Source organism: Vicugna pacos, chromosome 2 (genome assembly GCF_048564905.1).
Source record: "Vicugna pacos chromosome 2, VicPac4, whole genome shotgun sequence".
Classification (NCBI taxonomy): Eukaryota; Metazoa; Chordata; class Mammalia; order Artiodactyla; family Camelidae; genus Vicugna; species Vicugna pacos.
This window is the reverse complement of record NC_132988.1, coordinates 47,405,915-47,421,656: the sequence shown is the minus strand read 5'-3', so window position 1 is coordinate 47,421,656 and position 15,742 is coordinate 47,405,915. Positions and strand designations below refer to the sequence as shown.

Below are 15,742 nucleotides of genomic sequence, written 5' to 3'. Positions count from 1 at the left end.
TGCATCTGATCCATGTCTTTTAAGTTCCTGAAGGATGAGTCAGTTTACAGAAGAAAGTTGAAAACTGAAAAAAGCTCTTTGCTGTTCTGAGTGAACTTGCATGGATGAATCAGAGTGCAAATCAAAGTCTACACCTAGCCCTTAACTGACAACTGTTATGTGATAATTGTGGTTCCAACCTTGATCGTAACTTCAAGGCTCTTCAATAAACAAAATTTCACCTTACTGAAAGCAGGGTCAAACCTAGCAGCTACATCTTTTTTAGTGGCAGCATTGGAAGAGGTTTTGCAAAGAAGGCAAAAATTATCCACATCATTCAGTGTTGAGACATTTAGTGGGAAAACTGCTTTTAGTTATTTATTATCCATATAGGGCTGGCTATAGGAGAGACTCTATCTACATTTTTGGAAGTAAATCAAAATAAATCAAAACCAGAGCAAATTAACCTAACAATAGAAAATGGTTTTATGTGTAAGGAAAGGACCAAAAAGTGATTGAAAAGAATAGAGGAGTTTAAATACATGTTTAATTTTCCTTTGTTTTAATTAGTTTTTGAACTTGTAAAATTCACATAATACAAAAATACCAAAGATCTGAAGGGCCCGATAATGTCTTACAGCTACTCAGTTTCCTTTTCCAGAGGCAAACACCATTACCAGCTTCTTTTTACCCTTCCAAGGGTATTCTATTCACAAGTGTATATGTTTGAATACACACTAAGTTGATTTTTATTTACACAATAAGAGAGTTATATGTATTTATTTTGGATTTTCTCATACTTGATCTAATTATAGTTGCCTTTTTGTGTTTTCTGAAAAAAAGGGCCAATAATCTTGTATTGACAAGAGCTCAATTGGAATTTTCTGTTAAGATTTGGGTACCCTTTCTGGCTGCAATTCTGTAAATAATTTTTCTTAGAAAAATACATAGACGAAATATAATCACCTATAGCTGTATCAGGTAGAAATAAGCATGATAAATATTTTGGTTTATGTCTAGGCATATACAGACACACCCAAATATTTTGTGAAATTGTAATCATACCACATAAACCCTTAGGGAACCTCTTCCCCCTGAAGAATATATTTTTTCATGTTTTATTTTAAACCACAAATAACAAATATTAACTTAAATAGAAAATATTTTCTTTTCTTTATTGAGGGGCCATAAATTTGAGGAGAACAGTATCAAGCTCTCCCCAGATGCAGAGCCCCCAGATGGAAAATGATGCCCCCAGCTTTAGCATGCGAGTCGAGGTTAGTAGTGGGGTATTTCAGTGATGGCAGCCATTCTGTGTGACATGTGTGACCTATGGCATCCAAGGTGGGTGAGGCAATACCTGAAATAGGAGAACATGGAAAACGGAATTAGAGAGGACAGATCTTTAACTTGCCCTTTTATTTCAAAGGGACCACAGGGCACAGGGAATAATTCAGCCTCCTGCTCCTGCCCCTACCTGAGTGAAGCTGCTGTAGCTTAAACTATGATGTCAACCCTGATAGAGAAGCTTATGCGTGAGGAGTGCTCGCCACCTTGGGAGCATTGAGTAGACTTAAAGCATCTCTGAAGGGAGACCGGGGTTGGGGGTATAAAAGCATTATAATAATTAAAATACTGTTTGAATACTGTAGTACCATGAAAATCTGTATATAACAAAAAGAAGGCCATGGCCCAATGGATGTCCTATGAATGTTGAGCTATAGTGATTACATTTTCGTTTGGTGAATGACTTTTATATTCCTCTGGAGTTCGCTGTGTTTTTAAGGGCTCTCTCCTCTCCAGAAGGAGCCCATGGCTCTTCTATATAAAGGGGGCTGTAGCTTCAGCACATGTTCTGGGAATCACTCAGGCTTCCATTTCCCGCCTCTCATCTGAAGTTTCTGGTTGGACGTCCCTGGTGCCTGTCTTGACCCCTCAAATCTGGATTTGACTTCACTATCCAGTCCCTGGCTGCCTCCCAGTATAAATGGTGCTCCCAGGAGTTACACAGAGCACAGACACTGTGCAGCAGACCCGCTGGACTGCCTGCTTGTCTCTCAGTTCTAGCTTCACTCCTTGGATGCGCTCTCCGAGATCGCTCTCAGTTCCGTCTGAATCTCCCCCCACCCCAGCCTCCTCCCCAGTCCAGCTCTCAGACTCCCACTTCTCCTGAAGAAGCATCAGATAATGAAGTGTAATGAAATTTTGCTACTCTCACAGAACAAAGAACAGAATTAGTCATGCTAATTCACCGAAATACAAAATAAAAGAACCAAGACAGAAATATTTTATCTAGTAATTATTAAAATATACCCTGCTTTCATTTATAGATAGATAGGCAGATAAATTAGGCTGCTCAAAGCTATTTACTAAAAACTTTGCCTGCATAACAGAGGAAATCATAGGCAAGCAAATATCTTTTGTCATGAATTTTTGTGTTATAAGACTCTTGTTAAAATTGTCTTCTCTGTTACATTCACTAAAGACTTTTACTGCTGCCAGAAAATAAGTCTTTTTTTTCCTTAATAGGCAACCACGTAATTTTTTTCCCTCTTGTTTTTATCTATCACCCAGCTACTCTCTTTTTTTAAGACTTTATATTCCTAGAGCACTTTCAGGTTCACAGCAAAGTCAAGGGGAGATGTCCCGTATACTCCTTGGCCCCACATTTGTGTAACTTCCCCCATTATCAACATTCTCCTCCAGAGTATTAGTTTCATTACAACTGATGAACCTACACTGACACATCATTACCACCCAAAGTCCATAGTCTATCTTATGGTTCACGCTTTGTGTTGTCTGTGGGTTTTGACAAATGTATAATGACATGTCATTATACTACCATGAAGAGTATTTTTACTACCCTAAAAATCCTCTGTGCTCTGCGTATTCATCCCTCCTCACTTCCAAGTGATGGCAACCACTGATATTTTTATTGTCTCCATAGTTTTGCTTTTCGACAATGTCATAGTTGGAATCGTACAGTATGTAGTCTTTTCAGATTGGCTTCTTTCACTTAGCAATATTCATTCAAGGTTCTTTCATGTCTTTTCCTGGCTTGATAGCTCATTTCTTTTTAGGGCTGGATAGTATTCCACTGTCTGGATGTACCACAGTTTATCCATTCACCTATGGAAGGGCAAGGCAACATGGCTGCTTCCAATCTTTCACAACTATGAATAAAGTTGCTAAACAACCATGTGCAGGTTTTGTGTGGACATAAGTTTTCAGTTCATGTGGGTGAAAACCAAGGAGCTCAGTTGTTGGATTGTATGGTAAGAACATGTTTAGTTTTGTAAGAAACCACCAAATTGCCTTCCAAAGGGGCTGTATCATTTTGCAATTCTGCTAGTAATTAATGAGAGTTCCTTTTTTTATCACATCCTCACCAGCATTTGGCATTGTCATTGTTCTAGATTTTGGCCATCCTAATAGGTGTGTAATGGTGTCTTGTTTTAATTTGCAATTTCCCTGATTACATATGATGTGGAACATACTTTCATATGCTAATTTGCCATCTGTATATCTTCTTTGGTGAGGTGTCTCTTAGTAACTTTGACTCATTTTTTAAATTGGGTTGTTTGTTTTCTTATTACTGAGTTTTAAGAGCTCTTTATATATTTGAATAACAGTCCTCTCTCAGATGTATCTTTCATGAATATTTTCTCCCAGCCTGTGGCTTGTCTTCTCATTCTCTTGATAATGCCTTTCATGGAGAAGTTTTTCACTTTAATAAAGTCCAACTTATCAATTCTTTCTCTCACAGATTGTGCCTTTGTTGTTGTACCTAAAAAGTCATCACCATACCCAAAGTCATCTAGGTTTTCTCTTATGTTATCTTCTAGGTTTGTTTTTAAATAGTTTTGCATTTTATATATATGTCTGTGATTCACTTTGAGTTACTTTTGTGAAGGGTGTAAAGTCTATATCTAGATTCATTTTTTTGCACAGTTGTTCCAACACCATTTGTTGAGAAGATTCTCTTTGCTCCATTGTATTTCCTTTGTTCCACTGTCAAAGATCAATGAACTTTATTTATGTGGAACTATTTCTGGGTTCTATTCTGTCCCATTAATCTGTCAGTTCTTTCACTAATACCATACTGTCTTGAACTGTATAGCTTAATAGTAAGTCTTGAAGTCAGGTAGTGTCAGTCTTCTAACATTGTTTTTCCTTTTCAATATTGTGTTGGCTATTCTGGGCCTTTTGACTCTCACAGAAACTTTAAAATCAGTTTATCAATAATCACAAAAGAACTGTTGGGATTTTGATTAGGATTGCATTGAATCTATAGATTAAGTTGAGAAGAACTAGTATCTTGACAATATTAAGTGTTCCTATCCATGAACATGGAATATCTTTCCATTTATTTAGTTCTTCTTTGATTTTGTTCATCAGAGTTTTTTAGCTTTCCTTGTATAGGTCTTGTACATATTTTGTTAGATTTATAGGTAAGTAATTTTGGGGGGTACTAATGTAAATAGTGTTGTGTTTTTAATTTTAAATTCCACTTATTCTTTGTTGGTATATAAGAAAGTTATTAACTTTTGTATATTAACCCTGTGTCCTGCAAACTTACTATAATCACTTATTAGTTCTAGGGCTTTTTTGTTGTTGATTCTTTTGTATTTTCTACATAGACAGTAGTGTCATCTATGATCATAGACAGCTTTATGTCTTCCTTCCCAATCTGCCTACATATTATTTCCTTTTCTTGTCTTATTGTATTAGTCAGAACTTCCAGTACAATGTTGCAAATGAGTGGTGAAAGAGGACATCCCTGCCTTGTACTTGATCTTGGTGAAAAAGCTTCAAGTTTCTCACCACTAAATTAGCTGTAGGTTTTTTTAGTAGACATTATTTATCAAGTTGAGGAAATTCCTCTCTATTCCTAGTTTATTGAGAATTTTTATCACGAATGAATATTGGATTTTGTCAAATGCTTCTTTTGTATCTATCATATGATCATGTGATTTTTTTGTCCTTTTTTTAACCTGTTGATGTGATCGAGTACATTAATTGATTTTTGAATGTTGAACATCACTGCATACCTGAGATAAATCTCACTCAGTCATAGTGTGTAATTTTTTTTAGTACATTGTTGAATTTGATTTGCCAGTATTTTGTTGAGGATTTCTGTGTCTCTGTTCATGAGTGATATTGGTCCATAGTTTTCTTTTGTAATGTCTTTGTCTGGTTTTGGTATTAGGATAATTCTGGCCACACAGAATCACCTAGCCACTATTCTTGTCTCTGCTAACTTCCAGAATTTTCAGATTGTATTCTGGCCCTCAAACATATTTCACTTTCCCTCACTAACCGTAACTTTCTTGAAGTCTACTACTTTCTAAAACCCTGTCTCCTGCACGGAATTGCCTTGATCTAAGTGGAATCAAATGTTGATTTCCCATAGACATGCCTTATTTATGCACACAATCATCATACTCTATTCATAATATGTCCTATAATACCGTATCAAAATTCAATGCACACATAATCTTGCAAGATATTACAATTAGGAGAACTGGGTAAAGGGCACGTATAGTTTTTAAACTTCATGTGAATCTACAATTATTTTAAAATAAAAAGTTTAATTTAAAAAATGTAAATGCCCGTATTTTTTTCTTTCTCTCTCTTCCTTTCTCTCTTTAACTACATTTATCCTTGTAAATACATATGTAAAATTTTATATACAAGGATAAAAACTTTTTCTAAGACTCCACCTTGTTGACTCTGACAAACTTTCCAATTAATTCTCTTTTTATTGTGATTTCAGAGAGGTAGAGAATACATTTTTAGGATAAGGGTACACATTAAGCTGTTTAGAAGAAACTCTGTAGTGTATAATAACCTCCTGTATACCTTGGCTCTGTCTCATGCCATGCTTAGAATACCAGAAATTCTTATAGACTGTAAACAAGTGGAGGAAAATGCCAACTAAGTCCCTCTCTCCACTTTCAGCTCTTACTCAGATAGTCCCTTCCCCTGTAGAATCCAGGAGTTCCAGTGGTCAAACTCCTCAGTCATAGGACTTCACAGAATGGGTACAGAGATAAAAGCCAGGCTGATAATGTGGGGGAAAAAAAAGCTGCCTAGAAAGTCAGAAAGCATAGCACTTTATTTTAGTTGCTATATTAAATAAATATATGAGAAAATCAAGCAATTCCTGCAAACTGTAATTGAGTTCCTGGGAGCAATGACTCAAAAGAAATGCATTTGAATTTCTGATTCTGTGTTGTACTGGCTTTTCTGAGCTAATGTGCTGATTTAAAAATATTATACTCTTGCTGGAAATCTGCTTTAAACATTGATGTACATGTTCTTCAATTCTCTAAAAATACTGGTTTTCATGGTTATTAAGATCAGATCACAGTGAAGAATCCCATGATCTATATGGCTAGGTTAGAATTCTGTATTTTTTAAAATCAAAGATTTAATTTTCACCCTCTTTGTGGAATCTCAACATTTATTACATAACCTGGGCCATTGTTCTTTCATTATAAGGTCAAATAATTGATGTCACATTAGAAAAGTTTAAAAAACTCAACGAAGTGTCCCTTTTTAAAAAGTTTGTTAATCAGAGAAGTTCCTATGTGGTGGAAAAGGCTATAGTGGTGAAACATTAAATTTAAAAATAAAAATCATGTAAGTAAATGGTGCTGCCAAGCACAAAGTCACTGTGTTAATTAACATACAACATGTAACTGGCTACTTTCTCAAGTGCTGACACTGAGTCATCACTGTTCACGTTCCCAATTTCCCTGGGAGGAACCTTTCTATTTTGTCATTTTGGAAGACAGTTTGCTGTCAGATTGGATTCAGATTCCGTTGGGTATGGAAGTGATACATCAATATTCTAGTATGTGAAACTTTTTTTTTGTAGGTAAAAAAAATCTCTTATCTTTGCTTGTTCAGAATGCCTTAGCTCAAAAAAATAAGGGATTTAAAAAAAATCCTTCTATTACAGTTTTATGATGGAAACTCTCCCCCCGAGTTGTTACATTTATGAAGCACCTCATAAGCTCCAGATTAGGGTGACTTCAGTTTTCTGTAATTTTTATAATCTACAGTCCACATCAAAACCTGCTGGGCCAAGTGAGGAGATAAACGAATGCGTTTTCCATTTCAGTACAGAGGTTGGAAAGCTCAGAATTGCAAAAGAGAGATGTGATACACAAATCTGTTTTAATATCTCGGAAAATTATCCCTTGAGCCTGGGGAACACGATCTTGTGCTCATCACCTCACTTCTCAGAACTAAGATGCATAAACCATTAGTTTAATTTGCTTGTATTTGTGAAGATAAGCAGCAAAATTTCAGTGGCTGTGATTGTTATAATGATGCATTATACCTCTCTAATGAAATGCCAGATGTGGGGCAGCTTGACGCAGACGTAGATGAACAAAGCTGTGCGTATCAGTACAGGGCCATGAATCGTGGACTCCAAAGAATAAATACTAGGTCAGAAGGAAGCACATATTGGGGAAACAGGTATTTATTAATAAACACTTATTTAGGCCACTTTAGATACAGACAAGGTCAATGATTACATGGATTAATTAATAACTAGTGTTAGGCCATTTGGAGTACATAAAACATGTGAAACTCATCCTTTGCCATCAAAAGACTACCAGTCCCTAGTTAGAGGTGACAAGATTCATAGCTATGAAAAGATACTTGTAATGCAAAGCAATAATTGATAAGTGCAGGCAATAAATGCATTTGGAGTTCACATAAGGGACAGATCACTTCCAGACAGATTAAGTGGGCAATATTTCATGGAGAATGTCATATTTTAGATGAATATGCAAATTAAAAGATTAAATGTTTGTCAAGTGTCTATTGCGTGTAGTTCCCTTTGTCGAATTCTGCATAGAAATTAAGGAAATTTATGTCACAGTCCTGCCCTAAAAGAGTTTATAAACTGGTCAAGAAAATGACTCATAAACACATAAAAAGCCAAATAACAATCAAAGATATATTTCAAGGCGATGCCAGAAATGATCACGACAGAAGGCAGTTCATGATTAGTTATGCTAATTACTTAGGTAGCAAACAATTGCTTTAGATATTAGCAGAAGGTGGTGCTGACTTCTTGGACCTGTTACCAGCATTTGACAGAAAAGCTATCTCTTTCTGTGTTTCGGGGCTCCGCCTACACCCGGCTTCCTCCCTCCTGTTCCGATGGTCCCTCAGTCTCTGCTGGTTGATCCTCACCTGTAAACTCTGATGTAGCTCAGAGCTCAGCATCGGTCCTCTTCTCTTCTTTGTCTCCATTCCTTCTGTTGAGGATCTGATCTAGTTTCACGCTTTTAAATCCCACCTACATGCTGATGGTTCACGGATTTGTATCTCCAGCCTGGACATTTTCTCTGAAGGCTTGCTTTGTTTTTATCCACCTCTCCACTCAAACCTCTTCTCGATTGTCTACAAAACATCTCAAATTTAACGTGTCAAAATGGAGCTCCTCATTTTCTCTAAAAAAATTTTCTACCCTTGCAGTTCTCACCTTGGTAAATGAGAACTTTTCCATTTTTTTCCAGTTGCTTGGGCAAAAACTTTGGAGTCATTCTTGACTTTTCTCTTTCTCTTAAACCCTCTATTGAATCTATCAGCAAATTCTATTAGGTCTGCCTTCAAAGTTATCCAGAATTAGACCACTTCTCATCTCCTCCAGTGCTCCCATTCTGATTCAAGAACCCATCAGCAACCACCTAGATTATTATACCTGCCTCCCAGCCCATCTCTCTTCTCCACCCTTGTCCAGCCAAGTGATTGGAGCTAGAGTGATTCTTTTAAATATGTAAGTCAGATCATGTCCCTCTTCTACTCAAATCTGTCCAAAATGGCTTCTCATCTCACTCTGATCAAAACCTAACATTATTATGTGACCAGGGAAAAACCTGCCCTGCCTCTGGATGAAAGCACTAGCAAGCCCATGATTATTTATGGGGAATTATTCATCATTCAACAGATCAATGAACATTTAGAACATTTGTTTGTCTATTTTGGGGTCTGCTTGTTTCAATTAGCAGTTTGGTGAAAATTCATTCTATAGCTACGTAATAATAATAATAATAGCTGAGCACTTATTATGTACCAGGCACTATTTCTCAACAACTTATTTGTATCAGTTCATATAATCCTCACACTGACTCATGATACAGGTTGAAATAGTCCCTCTTTACTAGCGAGAAGCCCATGGCAGAGAGGGGTTAAGTAACTCACCCGAAGTCACACAGCTAGGATGTGGCAAAAATGGGATTTAAAAACAAGTAGCCATGTTCCAAAGCCTGCGGATTTAACCACTGGTCTTTTTAGCGCAGTGAAACCCACGTGAATACCTATCCTGATAAAAACTGACTTGCTTTTTCTTCTGGGTTATCTTTTTGCATGGTTTTCTTAACATGAGTGCTGAGAACTAAGAGCTGGAGAGACTGAGATGAATACAGTAGAGTAGTTGGCCTCAAGGATGTCAGTCAAGTGTGAGAGCCAAACACGTGAATGGAACATTTCACCCGATTGTGATTAAGTACCATGATCGAGGCATATGCTGGTTACCATGGGAGCAGAGGGCCTTCGCTGTGCCTGGAGGAGCTGTGTCCTGATCGAGTACTGACGAATCGCTCCAAGGTAGCCCTTCAAAACAGAGAGGCGACCTAGAGTAGCAGTTAAACTCCGGAACACTCGTGTCAGGCAGCCCTATGCCTGACCTTGGCTCTGAGACTCACAACTGTGTGGCTTTGAGCAAGTCTTTTAACCTCTCTGAAATACGGTTTCTTCAATGAAAGATATAGGTATAGTGACAGTATTTTGTAAAGAATAAATAGAACAGTGTATGTTAAAAATCCAGCAGACTCCCTGGCACATGAGTACTCAATAAACAGGAATTGCTGTTACAACCAGTATGCTGAACAAGCGTGACTTGTATAATCAGAAGACAGCTCTAAATCTGCCTCCCATCAGCTCCTCCAAATGCACATAATGGGGAAGCCCTGTGCCGCCTCTGGATGAAAACCCTAAGGGCCCGTGAGTTTTCTCTCACACTTCAGTCACAGACCTTAAGACACACACAGCCTCAACTCAGAAATTGGCGTATCAGTCTCAGATACTAATCTGAATTCAGACTTTAGCATCAGCTCTCCCCACGTCAGGCCTGCTTCACTGGGAAACGTGTAGCGGGAAAAGGGGCCATGGGTGGCTTCTTCCTTGTTTCTCCTCAAGCCGCTCCTCCTCATCCCCAGACACCCGCTCACCAGCCAGCTTCCCACCCCAGGAGGGTGGGCGGGGAGGGCAGAACCGGAGAAGCGAGGTCTACCTGAACTGGCACCATCACAGTCTGGCTTCACGTTCTCTGGACCATCTGGATGTAATAACATGGCTCCCTTATAGGTGCTTTCGTGTGGCCTTCCCATGTGTGTCAATTGCCATGACATTGGCGGTGAGGTGGGCTGGGGGATTCTCTCTGAATCCCCGGACTTTATCTCTATTCTAGCTGGTGACTTGCTCTCCTCCCTCAGTGGATAGGCATCCACAGTTTACCTCCCTATTCTGCTCTTCTGTCCTGTAGACAGAATCAAAGGTGAGCTCCCACCTGCTCCCTCCCTCAGGGTCAACATGTGGTCTGTGGGAAACACTTCTGCATCCTTTGCTCCCAGAGCCTGAGAAAGCACAGGTTCAGGCCAAGTTCAAGCCACCACTTTTAGGTGCTCTGGGCATGAGGTCAACAGTGGTGATTTTAAAACAGTTGAGTGACGTTTCCTTTTTAAGTTCTGCACATGGCAAACCATCTCATACTCACTTTGGTATTTGATAGCTAAGGAATTGGTTCTCTAAGTGAAATTGAGGCAGGACGTGTGCAATTTTAACCTTCTGTTGTCTTTTTACTATCATTACTGGATTCCGAGGAGGTAGCCTGAGGAAGGAATCGTGGTATGAATAGCATGTTGAGGGCTTGGAGGGCCAAGATGCTGGAGATAAAGCAGGACAGGTGTGCAAGGCGTGGAGAGCTCCAAGCCAGGGGCACTGACTTTACGTGTTTGGGATGGAAAACCATTGAAAATTGTAAGGAGAGTCATGATTTATCTGATCTGGTAATCAGAGGGCTAAAATAAGGGAGAAGGTGTGGGAATGTCAGTAGAGAAATGACCAAACCCTGGAAACCCCAGAATTCATGACACAGAAAAACTTCATCGGTTTTTGCTCTACGTCATACAGTTTGATCCCTAGTTCCTGCCTTACACCAAACCGCCATCACGCACCTGCCTGTTGTACCTTTTTTTCCACACTTTTGTCTCATTTCTCATTTCTTCCTTCATGTATCATCTCAAGCAAGAAAATTTAAAAGCCTCTCCTAACTTTTCAAAATGATTTTTAGTGAGTCCAGGACTTTCCTAGTCTCTGGTTGTGTTACTCAAAATTAGAACTTGGCACTTGTGTTATTAAGTGGAAAAAGAGTTGACAAATGTTGAGCAAGTCCTTTCTAATATCAGTACTTTCTTTCAGATATTAGAGCTAGAGGAAATGGATGTTCTGTTGAAAGGTTAAGAGTTTTGTTTGGTTGGTTTTTCACCTGTTGGGTTTTTAAAAAATTTTTTATTGAAGTATTGTCAGTTTACAATGTTTGTCAGTTTCTGGTGTACAGCATAGTGCTTCAGTCATACATGAAAACTGGTTGGTTTTTATATCTGATAAGCTCTGAGTCTGAGTATGCAGAGAGAAGAAAGGATAAACACATGTGTACATACACACACACACACACAGTAAGTACTTAAGAGATCAAAGCACAAAAATGTTTATCCCATTCATTGTGCTTAGTCCGAAGCCCTTAAACATAAAGTTTTGGCTAACCTGGGTGCATAAAAATTTTGCATATTTCTTTTATAATCTCACTGGTTGTTCCAAACAATTTCCAAATTACTTCCTCCTGTGTTTTCACAATATAAGCCAATGTTTATTCTATACTTTTAAAAGAAATTCCCGAAGGATCATAAAACTTACTGAATCTTCAGCTCAGAAGGGCTATTCCTAGCAGTACTATTTGTCCTCTAAGTATTTGACATAAAATTCTAAGTAGGAAAGGAAAGAGGACCTGAAAACCACCTCCAACCCCTACCAGGTAACTTTTTTCCTGCCTATCCTGTGTTAAGACAGATAAGAGAAACAAAGGCAGGGACGCTTGGTCGACGATCTACCTTCTATCCAAGGATGTCAATATTAGCACTTTACTTTCCTATTATTAGTCAAAACAAAGTTTGAGATGAATTTCTCAACCATCTTTCTTTTTAAGAGGCCTCTGAATCTTCTCAAATTTGACCACAGTCTCTGGTCCAACCTTCACTCATCTCTCCTGGCTCTGGTCTTCCTCTTGCCCATGCTGAGAAGTCTGTCCCAGAGTCCAAATCTTACTTTCTGCAAAGGGATGGACAGCCCTGCACTGACACAGGACTGTCCACATTAACGTCTTCTGGCCTGGAATGTTTCTGGGCAGTTCTCAGTAACTTGGGCATTTAGCTCCAAGATTAGTTAAAAACCCTTGCTGTCTTGCTGTGGTATTGATGCAGCTTGCGGTTTGACTCCATTAGCCAGGTTAGAATCTGGTTTCACAGCAGGGAAGTTCACACATGCAAATCAGTAGTTTAGAGAAACCTGATGAAATAATGGCTAGTTTACCCTGGAAAGCTTTGTAATCTAGAAGCCAACTGTCGGAGTAAATGCATAGTAATTGGATAATTATCCTAGCCCAGTGGTTGCCAAGGCCTTCTGCCAACATCCTCTTTTTCCACTTGCTGAAAATTTCTGTCTCACAAGCCTCCCTCCTCTCAGCTGCCTCACTAAAAATAAAACTAGACCTGGTTTTTACCTTTCAGAATGTCCGCATTGGGTCTCTATTTCTTAGATGTGTTTTTTGGGGGTTTTTTGGATACATTTTCAGTTTTTCTCCACTCTCATCTTACTTGTTACAGTTAAAGTCTTAATATCATTAGGCTTTTAGGCTTCAGCATTAATAATGGAGCAAACTAATTTAGGGAATACATTCAGGCCTCACCATACTGCTGTGTATGGAACTGCGTTATGGAAGCAGAAGATGGGGCCCAGGTTCTGTTAGACTGAGTCAGATGATGTCCAAGGTGGATTTCCCCTATATGAATTCTCATATGGGGTCCAAAATTGGACCCTACATTCAACCTAGACTTACTGCCAAGCCACACCAAATAGATATATTGAAATATTTTCTAGAAACAGGGTTTCCAGAGAAGCATTTGTTTGGTGGCAATCACCATGGCCTTCAAAACAATGCCATTTATTTTTTTCTTCTTCTACAATTGCTGTATATATATATATATCTGGAACGTTAAAGTTGTGTGATTTTGCTCATCAAATTAGAAGCTTAAATATATTTTTCCAAAATGAGACCAAGGCAGTAATATCCAACTGAGGATTTTTAATCCATTGTTTACTAGAAGAAAACAATGTTTGTTATTCTTGCTATAATTTGTCAAGACTTGTTAGAAACCTTAAGAAATATTAATAACTTTAGCTCAATAATTATACTTAAGAAATTTATCATAAGGAAATAATCATGGGTATAAACAAGGTTTTAGCCAGGAGAGCTGCTTATAAACAGCGAAAATGGCAATCTACCTAGATTTCAAAGATTTAATGACTGGTTAAGTAGACTATAGTATTTCTATATAATCTTGACATTTCAAATGGTGCAACTGCAGAAAACTGATGACAAGAAAACATGTTCATGTTATGCTAAGTTTAAAAAAAGTTCAAACTTTAAAACATTATTTGAAATATATAAATCTTTCGTACAGATGTACGCACAGAGAGAAAGGAAAACAATTAGGCATGACCTACCTCACAATATCAATGGTTATTTCTGTGTGATAGAATTACATACAACTATATTTTCTTTCTTTTACTTATCTGTCCATCTTTAATTTTCCACAATGAATGGGAACTATTTTTACGAAAATAGTTTACTTTTTTTAAGAAAAGAGTTTGTTTCTCAACTTGTTTTCAATATTCACTTTTAAAGGTGTTGTGGTTGGGGTCTGAACAACACCTAAGGATGCTTGGTTATTCCTCTCTGTGACTAGGTTTAGGCTGGGTGACCCAAGGCTCATTAAACAGAAAACAATAAATAGGGACTTTCCAAGTGTAAACTAAGGGGAAGTGTAGCTTCTGTCCACGAATCTTCCAGATCTACTAATGACCAAACTGAGCACAACAGTTTGTCTTTGTGGATAAAACTGAGCAGAAAATTATAAAATAAGTGCTTAATGTGATATTTTGAACAACCAAATTAGATAATTTTGATTTTTTTCTTTAAATCACTTTTGATCTCCTTATACTTCTTACTCAGAGCTCAGTAGAGTGAAGAGCAGGAACATTTATTGATGGCTCCCACAGAGAAAATATCATTTGAATTGCAGTGATTAAATTCAATTCAAACTGTTAAACTTTTATTGAGTAAATGGTAGGAGCCTAGCACTGTATTAGACACAGTGGGGCATTCAAACAATTCACAAAGACAAATGACCTGGAGGAACTCAGTTTCTACATAAGGACAGATAAATTAGTACATATCTCATGTATATATGTATATAAAACAGGCTTCAGTGTAAGCATTGGCTGATACAAAACAAGAGTCACAGAAGCATAGGAGAGGGAAAGGTTAATTCCAACCAAGGGAGCAGGAAAGTTCTCTTAGAGGAAGTGAGATTTTGGCTAGGAATAAAGAAGAGTATACTAGACCCCTGTTGGTTATAGGTTACAAATAAACTTCAAACTAGCTTGAATTTTAAAAAGTGGTTTATCAGCTTCTGTAAGAAGGATGGTTTGCTTTAGGCAAGGTAAATCCGGGAGCTAATGTAATGATGTCAGGCTTAATGCTCCTTTCAACAGTCAAGACTGTTGACTTTACAACAAAGTCGACTGCTAAATACAGAAACTTACACTCTTAGGGCTTACAATCCAGGCCCTTCTATTTCTCAACAACCATCTATTAAAAATCAGTGAAGAGTCTCATTGGCCCTGCTTAGGAACCTGCCATCCTAGGCCAACTGCTGTGGCCAGCTGGGTCACATGCCCCTCACTACAGGGAGTCGGTGTTGGGGTTGGCGGTGGAAAGCGGGGAGCAGGCACCATGACTGAGAATTCTACCAGATCAGATAAAGCTGGGAAGCTGGGGCTTCACTCAAAAAAGCAACAGAAAGGGCAGAGAGATGGACAGAACTACTGGGCAAATACTACCATTACCAAAGTCCATTTCATATGGAAAAAGTGTTGGACAGTAATATGAGGGTAAAGGGAAGAGCATGGGCTACGATGTGAATGAGGAAAATGGAAGGAAAGCTTTCAAATGTAAGGTGCCTGTGGTGTCAAAGTAATTCTATACCAACGATTACAGTCTCTGGACTGATAAAATTTTATCCGTGTGTTTTCTTTTACTTAGACATTTATAAGCCTGGAGAGTTCTGCATACATACAATTGTAAGTTCAGCAATTATTTAAGTGCAATGGAAACTTGCTATTTGAAGTATATTCTGTGAATACTTTTGTGAAGCAAAGAATTAAATTGTCACCAAAAAGAGTGACCTTTACTTTTTCTTTTTTGCATTGAATTACTACATATTGACTTTGCTTAGAATAATCTATACTTAGACTAAATCTTTTTTACAAAAAAATGAATTTAATTTCATTTAAAATGTAACTCAACCTAAGCTCTTAGAGCATTGTCCATTTCTAGTAA

At 37.9% G+C, this 15,742-nt stretch overlaps 1 protein-coding gene and 1 long non-coding RNA gene across 2 annotated transcripts in view; one reads left to right on the top strand and one right to left on the bottom strand.

The window, feature by feature from the left end:
* ARHGEF38 (Rho guanine nucleotide exchange factor 38) overlaps nt 1–15,742 on the top strand; it is a 109,946-nt gene that overhangs the window by 30,102 nt on the left and 64,102 nt on the right. The gene's annotated exons all lie outside the window — the stretch shown is intronic.
* LOC140686177 (uncharacterized) lies at nt 1,128–9,824 on the bottom strand. Its single transcript, XR_012059785.1, has 3 exons — nt 8,197–9,824; nt 7,331–7,436; nt 1,128–1,339 (listed from the first exon to the last, which is right to left on the bottom strand). It is a non-coding gene; the product is annotated as an uncharacterized lncRNA (long non-coding RNA).